This window comes from Phalangium opilio, unplaced genomic scaffold (genome assembly GCF_054372755.1).
Source record: "Phalangium opilio isolate 3A_F unplaced genomic scaffold, DU_Popi_V2 ptg000487l_1, whole genome shotgun sequence".
Taxonomy (NCBI): domain Eukaryota; kingdom Metazoa; phylum Arthropoda; class Arachnida; order Opiliones; family Phalangiidae; genus Phalangium; species Phalangium opilio.
The window spans coordinates 641264-655329 of record NW_028324237.1 but is presented as its reverse complement, the minus strand read 5'-3'; the positions used below and the strand labels follow the sequence as shown (position 1 = coordinate 655329).

At 40.9% G+C, this 14066-nt stretch overlaps 4 non-coding genes across 4 annotated transcripts; all 4 read right to left on the bottom strand.

Moving 5' to 3' along the window:
- Nucleotides 1-5665: 5665 nt before the first annotated feature.
- TRNAL-CAA (transfer RNA leucine (anticodon CAA)) lies at nucleotides 5666-5787 on the bottom strand. Its single transcript has 2 exons — nucleotides 5750-5787; nucleotides 5666-5711 (listed from the first exon to the last, which is right to left on the bottom strand). It is a non-coding gene; the product is annotated as a tRNA-Leu (tRNA).
- Nucleotides 5788-6229: 442 nt separating this feature from the next.
- TRNAL-CAA (transfer RNA leucine (anticodon CAA)) lies at nucleotides 6230-6351 on the bottom strand. Its single transcript has 2 exons — nucleotides 6314-6351; nucleotides 6230-6275 (listed from the first exon to the last, which is right to left on the bottom strand). It is a non-coding gene; the product is annotated as a tRNA-Leu (tRNA).
- A 4764-nt stretch (nucleotides 6352-11115) lies between these two features.
- On the bottom strand, nucleotides 11116-11237 carry TRNAL-CAA (transfer RNA leucine (anticodon CAA)). The gene is made up of 2 exons: nucleotides 11200-11237; nucleotides 11116-11161 (listed from the first exon to the last, which is right to left on the bottom strand). It is a non-coding gene; the product is annotated as a tRNA-Leu (tRNA).
- A 1103-nt stretch (nucleotides 11238-12340) lies between these two features.
- TRNAL-CAA (transfer RNA leucine (anticodon CAA)) lies at nucleotides 12341-12462 on the bottom strand. The gene is made up of 2 exons: nucleotides 12425-12462; nucleotides 12341-12386 (listed from the first exon to the last, which is right to left on the bottom strand). It is a non-coding gene; the product is annotated as a tRNA-Leu (tRNA).
- Nucleotides 12463-14066: the final 1604 nt, after the last annotated feature.

Genomic DNA, 14066 nt, shown 5'->3' with positions numbered 1-14066 from the left:
GGATATTTTATTTTTCTATATAATTTTAAAGACAATCCGTATTTTACTACTCTTTAGAATTTAATTCAATCTCCTGATTTTACTGGTAATGGATTTATTTCCTATAAATAAATTGATATTTCAACAACAATTCCATTTTCGTAAAATTTTATCATGAAAAATCTGAGATAAGTAATTTTTTATTTCAACTAATTTATAGGAAATAAATCCATTACCAGTAAAATCAGGAGATTGAATTAAATTCTAAAGAGTAGTAAAATACGGATTGTCTTTAAAATTATATAGAAAAATAAAATATCCGCGCTTCAGTCAACTGGAAAAAACTCTTATCGTTTTGTTTTTTAGGCTTGGGCAAACCAAGTCCTTTTTTATATAATCATGTCAGAAGTGGGATTCAAACCCACGCCCTCATACGAGGACCAGAATACACAGATTCACATCGAGAACGAAGGAAACTAAGCCCCTTGAGTCTGGCGCTTTAGACCGCTCGTTTATCCTGACGTGGTGTTATGCAATTTGGGCGTTTTATAAATTACATCTCCTCCAGTTCATTTCATAAAACATATCATGTCAGAAGTGGGATTCAAACCCACGCCCTCATACGAGGACCAGAATACACAGATTCACATCGAGAACGAAGGAAACTAAGCCCCTTGAGTCTTGCGCCTTAGACCGCTCGTTTATCCTGACGTGGTGTTATGCAATTTGGGCGTTTTATAAATTACATCTCCTCCAGTTCATTTCATAAAACATATCATGTCAGAAGTGGGATTCAAACCCACGCCCTCATACGAGGACCAGAATACACAGATTCACATCGAGAACGAAGGAAACTAAGCCCCTTGAGTCTGGCGCTTTAGACCGCTCGTTTATCCTGACGTGGTGTTATGCTATTTGGACGTTTTATAAATTACATCTCCTCCAGTTAATTTCATAAAACATATCATGTCAGAAGTGGGATTCGAACCCACGCCCTCATACGAGGACCAGAAAACACAGATTCACATCGAGAACGAAGGAAACTAAGCCCCTTGAGTCTGGCGCTTTAGACCGCTCGTTTATCCTGACGTAGTGTTATGCAATTCGGACGTTTTATAAATTACATCTCTTCCAGTTAATTTCATAAAACATATCATGTCAGAAGTGGGATTAAAACCCACGCCCTCATACGAGGACCAGAATACACAGATTCACATCGAGAACGAAGGAAACTAAGCCCCTTTAGTCTGGCGCCTTAGACCGCTCGTTTATCCTGACGTGGTGTTATGCAATTTGGGCGTTTTATAAATTACATCTCCTCCAGTTCATTTCATAAAACATATCATGTCAGAAGTGGGATTCAAACCCACGCCCTCATACGAGGACCAGAATACACAGATTCACATCGAGAACGAAGGAAACTAAGCCCCTTGAGTCTGGCGCCTTAGACCGCTTGTTTATCCTGACGTGGTGTTATGCAATTTGGGCGTTTTATAAATTACATCTCCTCCAGTTCATTTCATAAAACATATCATGTCAGAAGTGGGATTCGAACCCACGCCCTCATACGAGGACCAGAATACACAGATTCACATCGAGAACGAAGGAAACTAAGCCCCTTGAGTCTGGCGCTTTAGACCGCTCGTTTATCCTGACGTAGTGTTATGCAATTCGGACGTTTTATAAATTACATCTCTTCCAGTTAATTTCATAAAACATATCATGTCAGAAGTGGGATTAAAACCCACGCCCTCATACGAGGACCAGAATACACAGATTCACATCGAGAACGAAGGAAACTAAGCCCCTTGAGTCTGGCGCCTTAGACCGCTCGGCCATCCTGACGTGGTTTTATGTAATTAGGACGTTTTACAAATTACATTTCTCCCAGTTAATTTCGTAAAACATATCATGTCAGAAGTGGGATTCGAACCCACGCCCTCATACGACGAGCAGACTAAAGATTCACATCGTGAACGAAGGAAACTAAGCCCCTTGAGTTTGGCGCCTTTCACCGCTCGGCCATCCTGACGTGGTGTTATGCAATTTGGACGTTTTATAAACTACATCTCTTCCAGTTAATTTCATAAAACATATCATGTCAGAAGTGGGATTCGAACCCACGCCCTCATACGAGGACCAGACTAAAGATTCACATCGTGAACGAAGGAAACTAAGCCCCTTGAGTCTGGCGCCTTAGACCGCTCGTTTATCCTGACGTGGTGTTATGCAATTTGGGCGTTTTATAAATTACATCTCCTCCAGTTAATTTCATAAAACATATCATGTCAGAAGTGGGATTCGAACCCACGCCCTCATACGAGGACCAGAAAACACAGATTCACATCGAGAACGAAGGAAACTAAGCCCCTTGAGTCTGGTGCTTTAGACCGCTCGTTTATCCTGACGTGGTGTTATGCAATTTGGACGTTTTATAAATTACATCTCTTCCAGTTAATTTCATAAAACATATCATGTCAGAAGTGGGATTCAAACCCACGCCCTCATACGAGGACCAGAATACACAGATTCACATCGAGAACGAAGGAAACTAAGCCCCTTGAGTCTGGCGCTTTAGACCGCTCGTTTATCCTGACGTGGTGTTATGCAATTTGGGCGTTTTATAAATTACATCTCCTCCAGTTCATTTCATAAAACATATCATGTCAGAAGTGGGATTCAAACCCACGCCCTCATACGAGGACCAGAATACACAGATTCACATCGAGAACGAAGGAAACTAAGCCCCTTGAGTCTGGCGCCTTAGACCGCTCGTTTATCCTGACGTGGTGTTATGCAATTTGGACGTTTTATAAATTACATCTCCTCCAGTTAATTTCATAAAACATATCATGTCAGAAGTGGGATTCGAACCCACGCCCTCATACGAGGACCAGAAAACACAGATTCACATCGAGAACGAAGGAAACTAAGCCCCTTGAGTCTGGCGCTTTAGACCGCTCGTTTATCCTGACGTAGTGTTATGCAATTCGGACGTTTTATAAATTACATCTCTTCCAGTTAATTTCATAAAACATATCATGTCAGAAGTGGGATTAAAACCCACGCCCTCATACGAGGACCAGAATACACAGATTCACATCGAGAACGAAGGAAACTAAGCCCCTTGAGTCTGGCGCCTTAGACCGCTCGTTTATCCTGACGTGGTGTTATGCAATTTGGGCGTTTTATAAATTACATCTCCTCCAGTTCATTTCATAAAACATATCATGTCAGAAGTGGGATTCAAACCCACGCCCTCATACGAGGACCAGAATACACAGATTCACATCGAGAACGAAGGAAACTAAGCCCCTTGAGTCTGGCGCCTTAGACCGCTTGTTTATCCTGACGTGGTGTTATGCAATTTGGGCGTTTTATAAATTACATCTCCTCCAGTTCATTTCATAAAACATATCATGTCAGAAGTGGGATTCGAACCCACGCCCTCATACGAGGACCAGAATACACAGATTCACATCGTGAAAGAAGAAATCTAAGTCCCTTGAGTCTTTCGCCTTAGACCGCTCGGCCATCCTGACGTGGTTTTATGTAATTAGGACGTTTTACAAATTACATTTCTCCCAGTTAATTTCGTAAAACATATCGTTTTAGAAGTGAGATTCGAACCCACGCCGTCATACGAGGACCAGAATACACAGATTCACATCGAGAACGAAGGAAACTAAGCCCCTTGAGTCTGGCGCTTTAGACCGCTCGTTTATCCTGACGTGGTGTTATGCAATTTGGACGTTTTATAAATTACATCTCTTCCAGTTAATTTCATAAAACATATCATGTCAGAAGTGGGATTCAAACCCACGCCGTCATACGAGGACCAGAATACACAGATTCACATCGAGAACGAAGGAAACTAAGCCCCTTGAGTCTGGCGCTTTAGACCGCTCGTTTATCCTGACGTGGTGTTATGCAATTTGGACGTTTTATAAATTACATCTCTTCCAGTTAATTTCATAAAACATATCATGTCAGAAGTGGGATTCAAACCCACGCCCTCATACGAGGACCAGAATACACAGATTCACATCGAGAACGAAGGAAACTAAGCCCCTTGAGTCTGGCGCCTTAGACCGCTCGTTTATCCTGACGTGGTGTTATGCAATTTGGGCGTTTTATAAATTACATCTCCTCCAGTTCATTTCATAAAACATATCATGTCAGAAGTGGGATTCAAACCCACGCCCTCATACGAGGACCAGAATACACAGATTCACATCGAGAACGAAGGAAACTAAGCCCCTTGAGTCTGGCGCCTTAGACCGCTCGTTTATCCTGACGTAGTGTTATGCAATTTGGGCGTTTTATAAATTACATCTCCTCCAGTTCATTTCATAAAACATATCATGTCAGAAGTGGGATTCGAACCCACGCCCTCATACGAGGACCAAAATACACAGATTCACATCGAGAACGAAGGAAACTAAGCCCCTTGAGTCTGGCGCTTTAGACCGCTCGTTTATCCTGACGTGGTGTTATGCAATTTGGACGTTTTATAAATTACATCTCTTCCAGTTAATTTCATAAAACATATCATGTCAGAAGTGGGATTCAAACCCACGCCCTCATACGAGGACCAGAATACACAGATTCACATCGAGAACGAAGGAAACTAAGCCCCTTGAGTCTGGCGCCTTAGACCGCTCGTTTATCCTGACGTGGTGTTATGCAATTTGGGCGTTTTATAAATTACATCTCCTCCAGTTCATTTCATAAAACATATCATGTCAGAAGTGGGATTCAAACCCACGCCCTCATACGAGGACCAGAATACACAGATTCACATCGAGAACGAAGGAAACTAAGCCCCTTGAGTCTGGCGCCTTAGACCGCTCGTTTATCCTGACGTAGTGTTATGCAATTTGGGCGTTTTATAAATTACATCTCCTCCAGTTCATTTCATAAAACATATCATGTCAGAAGTGGGATTCGAACCCACGCCCTCATACGAGGACCAAAATACACAGATTCACATCGAGAACGAAGGAAACTAAGCCCCTTGAGTCTGGCGCTTTAGACCGCTCGTTTATCCTGACGTGGTGTTATGCAATTTGGACGTTTTATAAATTACATCTCTTCCAGTTAATTTCATAAAACATATCATGTCAGAAGTGGGATTCAAACCCACGCCCTCATACGAGGACCAGAATACACAGATTCACATCGAGAACGAAGGAAACTAAGCCCCTTGAGTCTTGCTTCTTTGACCGCTCGTTTATCCTGACGTGGTGTTATGCAATTTTGGCGTTTTATAAATTACATCTCTTCCAGTTCATTTCATAAAACATATCATGTCAGAAATGGGATTCGAACCCAAGCCCTCATACGAGGACCAGAATACACAGATTCATATCGAGAACGAAGGAAACTAAGCCCCTTGAGTCTGGCGCTTTATACCGCTCGTTTATCCTGACGTGGTGTTATGCAATTTGGACGTTTTATAAATTACATCTCTTCCAGTTAATTTCATAAAACATATCATGTCAGAAGTGGGATTCGAACCCACGCCCTCATACGACGAGCAGACTAAAGATTCACATCGTGAACGAAGGAAACTAACCCCCTTGAGTTTGGCGCCTTAGACCGCTCGGCCATCCTGACGTGGTGTTATGCAATTTGGACGTTTTATAAACTACATCTCTTCCAGTTAATTTCATAAAACATATCATGTCAGAAGTGGGATTCGAACCCACGCCCTCATACGAGGACCAGAAAACACAGATTCACATCGAGAACGAAGGAAACTAAGCCCCTTGAGTCTGGAGCCTTAGACCGCTCAGCCATCCTGACGTGGTTTTGTGTAACTTGGACGTTTTAAAATTACATCTCATCCAGTTATTTTCATAAAACATATCGTGTCAGAAGTGGGATTCGAACCCACGCCTTCATACGAGGACCAGAATACACAGATTCACATCGTGAACGAAGGAAGCTAAGCCCGTTGAGTCTGGAGCCTTAGACCGCTCAGCCATCCTGACGTGGTTTTGTGTAACTTGGACGTTTTAAAATTACATCTCATCCAGTTATTTTCATAAAACATATCGTGTCAGTAGTGGGATTCGAACCCACGCCCTCATACGAGGACCAGAATACACAGATTCACATCGTGAACGAAGGAAGCTAAGCCCCTTGAGTCTGGAGCCTTAGACCGCTCAGCCATCCTGACGTGGTTTTGTGTAACTTGGACGTTTTCAAATTACATCTCATCCAGTTATTTTCATCAAACATATCGTGTCAGAAGTGGGATTCGAACCCACGCCTTCATACGAGGACCAGAATACACAGATTCACATCGTGAACGAAGGAAGCTAAGTCCCTTGAGTCTGGCGCCTTAGACCGCTCGGCCATCCTGACGTGGTTTTGTGTAATTTGGACGTTTTAAAATTACATCTTTTTTAATAATAATAATAATAACTTTAATTTATTTGTCCTTTAAAACACAGTGGGATACAATTAGGTGAGGCCAAGTCGCAGAGGCGTCTTTTAGGCCACGTTACTCATATTAACTTAGATGTTAGCCCCTATTAAGTTTTTCTATAGTAATTTAGCAAGAGGTATAAATTTGCTTGTAAAGTAGAAAATTTGTTATATTTGTCTATTTAGCCATAGACGATCTAGTAAAGATTGCTCGATTAGCTACAATAAATTAGTTAAAAATTGTCTGATAAGTTACAGTAGATTAGTTTAGAATTTGCCTGATTAATTACAACGAGTTAGTTAAAATTACCTGATCAGTTATAATAAATTAGTTAACAGTTATGTGACCAGTTACAATGAATTAGTTTAAAAAGTTGCCTTTTCCTAACAAGTTTACAAGTTTCTAATTATGAGATACTATTCAATGCAAACTCTTTTGATAATTTTTTAAATTGATTAAGGCTTAGAGATGCCGGAGGATTTAGGGTACTAAACAATTTTGTTCCGTGGCTAAAAACTGAATTTAGTTTGAGGGACGTACGAGCGGGAGAGACATCTAGAATATGATTGTTCCTAGTAAAATATCGGGACAGTTTACTGTATTCAAATGGGTTGTAAGAATTTCTCGTTAGTGATTTAAATATGAATAGCAAGGAACAGTAGGTTTTTATTTGATAGATGTTTAATATTTTAAAATTTTGAAATAAAGGGAGAGTGTGTTCTCTAAATGGCTTGTTTGCTATAATTCGTATGACCCGTTTTTGAATTATATATATACGTTGGAGGTTGTATTCTGTAGTATTGGTCCAGATAAAAGCACAGTAATGGATTTGCGAGTATACAAGGGAGTAATAGAGTTGTAGTAGTACTTTCTTGTTAAATATTTGTCTACATTTAGATATTAGGTTCACATGGTAGCTTATCTTCCTAGCAATGTTGTTAACATGCTGAGACCAGTTCAATTTTGAATCAAACATAAGTCCTAAATATTTGTAATGCTCTACTTCTTTTAATATAGTAGTGTCAATCTTTATGGTGCAGTTATAGCTACAGGATTTGTTTTTATTTGCGAAGGTCATGTAGACGGTTTTGTTAGTGTTTAATTCTAATGAGTTATCAGTTAACCATTTTTGTATTTTATCTAACTGCCTATTAATTCTAATTTCTAAAGTTGCTAGATTAGGGTCGCCCATAAGGATCGAGGTATCATCGGCGTATAGTGTGGTGGAGTCTAAATCGTCAGTTAGGGTTAGGTCATTAATATATAGATTGAACAGTAATGGTGACAATGTAGAACCTTGTGGGACGCCCCTATTGACGATACTAGGACTAGATAGTACGTTATTTAATTTCGTTTGGCTGTATCTCTCTGTTAGATACGATTTTATCCATCCTAGGACGTTTCCTCTTAGCCCTAATAAGTTTAATTTATGTAGTAGTCTCTCATGTGGAATAAAGTCAAATGCTTTTTTCAAATCCAAAAAGACTCCAATCACATAGTTATTACTATCTAGCCAGTTTAGAATTTTCTTATATACCGATGATAGGGCCGAATCAACACTACACCCCTCCCTAAAGCCGAATTGTTTGTCGGATAGTAGCTTGTATTTATTACTGAAACTCAGTAGCCTTGAGTAGAAAGCTTTGTCAAATATTTTTGCTAATATAGAAAGAATGGATATTGGTCGATAATTTGTAGGTTCATTTTTATCACCCTTTTTGTAGATAGGAATTATTATGGATTTTTTTAAGGCGCTGGGATATTTAGCAGTGTCGAATGATAGATTAATTAGTTTTTGTAGTGGGCCAATTAAGTATTTGGCGCTTAGCTTTATGATTTTGGGAGTAAGCTCATCGAACCCTGGTGCCGAATTATTTTTTAATTTGTCTATTATTTCAGCGATTTCCTTTTTGTCAACCGGTAGTAACGCCATTGAGTTAATAAGGGGGTTAAACCAGTTACCGTCCTTAGGCGGTGGTATGTAGGAGGGGTTGAAAACGTTATTAAAGTCATCAGGGGTAATGTTAGGATTGTCAGGAAGTATCTGTTCTTTTTTGGATTTCCCTAGTAGTTTATTTATTAAGCGCCAAGTGTTTGAGGTGTTAATGTGAAGACCTATTTGTTTTCTATAATAGCTTATTCTGGTGTTCCTAGACTTATTGTTACATCGATTGCGTTGAGTTTTATAGGATTGAATATTAGCTAAAGTCGGGTGGCGTTTCATTTTTGATCTTAATTTATTTTTTACTTTGATTTCATTTTTGAGGTCTTTTGTAATCCAAGAATGGGAGTCACTATCAATTACGTCAATGTAAGGGAACGAGCTATGAAATATGTTAAGAAGAGCATTGGAAAATATTCTGTAGGCTTCATCTATGTCATTAGGGTATAGTAATCCCTCCCAGTTGTACAATTCCATGCTTTTACTGAAGGTCTTCAGATTGACTTCAGAATAGTTTCGTATTCTTATTGTGTTCTTTATTATCTTTGGAAATTCGATAGAGATCTCTATTGGATAATGATCTGTGATATCTAAGTCGTCGCGAACGATAGCAGAGAGGGGAAATGAAGTGTAGCAGTGATCATTGATTGTAGATGATGTATCTGTGACCCTGGTTGGTTGATGAATTTTTTGTAAAAGACCGTAACTGAGGGTAACATCTAAAAGATGCATTATATTGCTATTATTAGACTCGTTGTAATTGATATTAAAATCTCCTATTATTATTTTTTTACTTGAGGGGGGCCCCATATTGCTAATTATTTGCTCTAGGCAATTGAAAAACTCTGCGATCGATCCAAAGGGGCGATAGAGAACACAGATATACGTTTCCACTATCCTAATAGTAAATGCTTCGCAGTCTAAGTTGAAGATACATGCTTTGTGCACAGGTTCGAAGCTAAGGTTATCTGAGACGTAGAAGCCAATACCACCACCTGTTCTATTTGACCGACCCATACCAGCATAAGTGTAATTGGGATAATAGTCATTGTTAGTATCACAGAACCAAGTCTCAGTCAGTGCATAAATATCAATAGGAACTGTACGGAGGGACATAGTACTAAAAAGGTGAGGGAAGTTGGCGCTAGCGCTACGTATATTAGATAGTATTAAATTTAACATTTTAGGGATAATTTATAGAGATTTATTAGAAAATTCTCTCATCCAGTTATTTTCATAAAACTTATCGTGTCAGCCTTAGACCGCTCGGCCATCCTGACGTGGTTTTGTGTAATTTGGACGTTTTAAAATTACATCTAATCAAGTTATTTTCATAAAACATCGCGTGTCAGAAGTGGGATTCGAACCCACGCCCTCATACAAGGACCAGAATACACAGATTCACATCGTGAACGAAGGAAGCTAAGCCCCTTGAGTCTGGAGCCTTAGACCGCTCAGCCATCCTGACGTGGTTTTAAGTAGTTTTGACGTTTTAAAATTACATCTCATCCAGTTATTTTCATAAAACATACCGTGTCAGAAGTGCGATTCGAACCCACGCCCTCATACGAGGACCCGAATACACAGACTCATATCGTGAACGAAGGAAGCTAAGCCCCTTGAGTCTGGAGCCTTAGACCGCTCGGCCATCCTGACGTGGTTTTGTGTAATTTTGACGTTTTAAAATTACATCTCATCCAGTTATTTTCATAAAACATATCGTGTCAGAAGTGGGATTCGAACCCACGCCTTCATACGAGGACCAGAATACACAGATTCACATCGTGAACGAAGGAAGCTAAGCCCCTTGAGTCTGGAGCCTTAGACCGCTCAGCCATCCTGACGTGGTTTTGTGTAATTTTGACGTTTTAAATTACATCTCATCCAGTTATTTTCATAAAACATATCGTGTCAGAAGTGGGATTCGAACCCACGCCTTCATACGAGGACCAGAATACACAGATTCACATCGTGAACGAAGGAAGCTAAGCCCCTTGAGTCTGGAGCCTTAGACCGCTCAGCCATCCTGACGTGGTTTTGTATAACTTGGACGTTTTAAAATTACATCTCATCCAGTTATTTTCATAAAACATATCGTGTCAGTAGTGGGATTCGAACCCACGCCCTCATACGAGGACCAGAATACACAGATTCACATCGTGAACGAAGGAAGCTAAGTCCCTTGAGTCTGGCGCCTTAGACCGCTCGGCCATCCTGACGTGGTTTTGTGAAATTTGGACGTTTTAAAATTACATCTCATCCAGTTATTTTCATAAAACTTATCGTGTCAGCCTTAGACCGCTCGGCCATCCTGACGTGGTTTTGTGTAATTTGGACGTTTTAAAATTACATCTAATCAAGTTATTTTCATAAAACATCGCGTGTCAGAAGTGGGATTCGAACCCACGCCCTCATACAAGGACCAGAATACACAGATTCACATCGTGAACGAAGGAAGCTAAGCCCCTTGAGTCTGGAGCCTTAGACCGCTCAGCCATCCTGACGTGGTTTTAAGTAGTTTTGACGTTTTAAAATTACATCTCATCCAGTTATTTTCATAAAACATACCGTGTCAGAAGTGCGTTTCGAACCCACGCCCTCATACGAGGACCCGAATACACAGACTCATATCGTGAACGAAGGAAGCTAAGCCCCTTGAGTCTGGAGCCTTAGACCGCTCGGCCATCCTGACGTGGTTTTGTGTAATTTTGACGTTTTAAAATTACATCTCATCCAGTTATTTTCATAAAACATATCGTGTCAGAAGTGGGATTCGAACCCACGCCTTCATACGAGGACCAGAATACACAGATTCACATCGTGAACGAAGGAAGCTAAGCCCCTTGAGTCTGGAGCCTTAGACCGCTCGGCCATCCTGACGTGGTTTTGTGTAATTTTGACGTTTTAAAATTACATCTCATCCAGTTATTTTCATAAAACATATCGTGTCAGAAGTGGGATTCGGACCCACGCCTTCATACGAGGACCAGAATACACAGATTCACATCGTGAACGAAGGAAGCTAAGCCCCTTGAGTCTGGAGCCTTAGACCGCTCAGCCATCCTGACGTGGTTTTGTGTAACTTGGACGTTTTAAAATTACATCTCATCCAGTTATTTTCATAAAACATATCGTGTCAGTAGTGGGATTCGAACCCACGCCCTCATACGAGGACCAGAATACACAGATTCACATCGTGAACGAAGGAAGCTAAGTACCTTGAGTCTGGCGCCTTAGACCGCTCGGCCATCCTGACGTGGTTTTGTGTAATTTGGACGTTTTAAAATTACATCTCATCCAGTTATTTTCATAAAACTTATCGTGTCAGCCTTAGACCGCTCGGCCATCCTGACGTGGTTTTGTGTAATTTGGACGTTTTAAAATTACATCTAATCAAGTTATTTTCATAAAACATCGCGTGTCAGAAGTGGGATTCGAACCCACGCCCTCATACAAGGACCAGAATACACAGATTCACATCGTGAACGAAGGAAGCTAAGCCCCTTGAGTCTGGAGCCTTAGACCGCTCAGCCATCCTGACGTGGTTTTAAGTAGTTTTGACGTTTTAAAATTACATCTCATCCAGTTATTTTCATAAAACATACCGTGTCAGAAGTGCGATTCGAACCCACGCCCTCATACGAGGACCCGAATACACAGACTCATATCGTGAACGAATGAAGCTAAGCCCCTTGAGTCTGGAGCCTTAGACCGCTCGGCCATCCTGACGTGGTTTTGTGTAATTTTGACGTTTTAAAATTACATCTCATCCAGTTATTTTCATAAAACATATCGTGTCAGAAGTGGGATTCGAACCCACGCCTTCATACAAGGACCAGAATACACAGATTCACATCGTGAACGAAGGAAGCTAAGCCCCTTGAGTCTGGAGCCTTAGACCGCTCAGCCATCCTGACGTGGTTTTGTGTAATTTTGAAGTTTTAAAATTACATCTCATCCAGTTATTTTCATAAAACATATCGTGTCAGAAGTGGGATTCGAACCCACGCCCTCATACGAGGACCAGAATACACAGATTCACATCGTGAACGAAGGAAGCTAAGTCCCTTGAGTCTGGCGCCTTAGACCGCTCGGCCATCCTGACGTGGTTTTGTGTAATTTGGACGTTTTAAAATTACATCTCATCCAGTTATTTTCATAAAACTTATCGTGTCAGCCTTAGACCGCTCGGCCATCCTGATGTGGTTTTGTGTAATTTGGACGTTTTAAAATTACATCTCATCCAGTTATTTTCATAAAACATATCGTGTCAGAAGTGCGATTCGAACCCACGCCCTCATACGAGGACCCGAATACACAGACTCATATCGTGAACGAAGGAAGCTAAGCCCCTTGAGTCTGGAGCCTTAGACCGCTCGGCCATCCTGACGTGGTTTTGTGTAATTTTGACGTTTTAAAATTACATCTCATCCAGTTATTTTCATAAAACATATCGTGTCAGAAGTGCGATTCTAACCCACGCCCTCATACGAGGACCCGAATACACAGACTCATATCGTGAACGAAGGAAGCTAAGCCCCTTGAGTCTGGAGCCTTAGACCGCTCGGCCATCCTGACGTGGTTTTGTGTAATTTTGACGTTTTAAAATTACATCTCATCCAGTTATTTTCATAAAACATATCGTGTCAGAAGTGGGATTCGAACCCACGCCTTCATACGAGGACCAGAATACACAGATTCACATCGTGAACGAAGGAAGCTAAGCCCCTTGAGTCTGGAGCCTTAGACCGCTCAGCCATCCTGACGTGGTTTTGTGTAATTTTGACGTTTTAAAATTACATCTCATCCAGTTATTTTCATAAAACATATCGTGTCAGAAGTGGGATTCGAACCCACGCCTTCATACGAGGACCAGAATACACAGATTCACATCGTGAACGAAGGAAGCTAAGCCCCTTGAGTCTGGAGCCTTAGACCGCTCAGCCATCCTGACGTGGTTTTGTGTAACTTGAACGTTTTAAAATTACATCTCATCCAGTTATTTTCATAAAACATATCGTGTCAGAAGTGGGATTCGAACCCACGCCTTCATACGAGGACCAGAATACACAGATTCACATCGTGAACGAAGGAAGCTAAGCCCCTTGAGTCTGGAGCCTTAGACCGCTCAGCCATCCTGACGTGGTTTTGTGTAACTTGGACGTTTTAAAATTACATCTCATCCAGTTATTTTCATAAAACATATCGTGTCAGTAGTGGGATTCGAACCCACGCCCTCATACGAGGACCAGAATACACAGATTCACATCGTGAACGAAGGAAGCTAAGTCCCTTGAGTCTGGCGCCTTAGACCGCTCGGCCATCCTGACGTGGTTTTGTGTAATTTGGACGTTTTAAAATTACATCTCATCCAGTTATTTTCATAAAACTTATCGTGTCAGCCTTAGACCGCTCGGCCATCCTGACGTGGTTTTGTGTAATTTGGACGTTTTAAAATTACATCTAATCAAGTTATTTTCATAAAACATCGCGTGTCAGAAGTGGGATTCGAACCCACGCCCTCATACAAGGACCAGAATACACAGATTCACATCGTGAACGAAGGAAGCTAAGCCCCTTGAGTCTGGAGCCTTAGACCGCTCAGCCATCCTGACGTGGTTTTAAGTAGTTTTGACGTTTTAAAATTACATCTCATCCAGTTATTTTCATAAAACATACGTGAGGTGGATCAACGGTTCTGCTAAATCC